Genomic DNA, 260 nt, shown 5'->3' with positions numbered 1-260 from the left:
TAACCAGTAAAAGAATTCAAGATAACTATATGTCAAATTTTATTAAAGTTATCCTTTTATTCCTCTTTATCTTCCTTTTCCTCTCCTTCTTATTCTTCTACATTTTTCCATAAAAATTCTTATTTTCTTCCTGGCTAATAAATAGTTGAAGGGAGACATAATAAGACACACGATAGACTCGTATATACATAAAAATATGAAAAAATCACAGCACTTAAGTGCTGTGATCATTTCTTCTTGCTACCATACTAGTACAGAGT

This window comes from Galeopterus variegatus, unplaced genomic scaffold, assembly GCF_000696425.1.
Source record: "Galeopterus variegatus unplaced genomic scaffold, G_variegatus-3.0.2 Scaffold2227, whole genome shotgun sequence".
In the NCBI taxonomy this organism is placed as follows: Eukaryota; Metazoa; Chordata; class Mammalia; order Dermoptera; family Cynocephalidae; genus Galeopterus; species Galeopterus variegatus.
Note: the sequence above shows the minus strand (reverse complement) of the source record.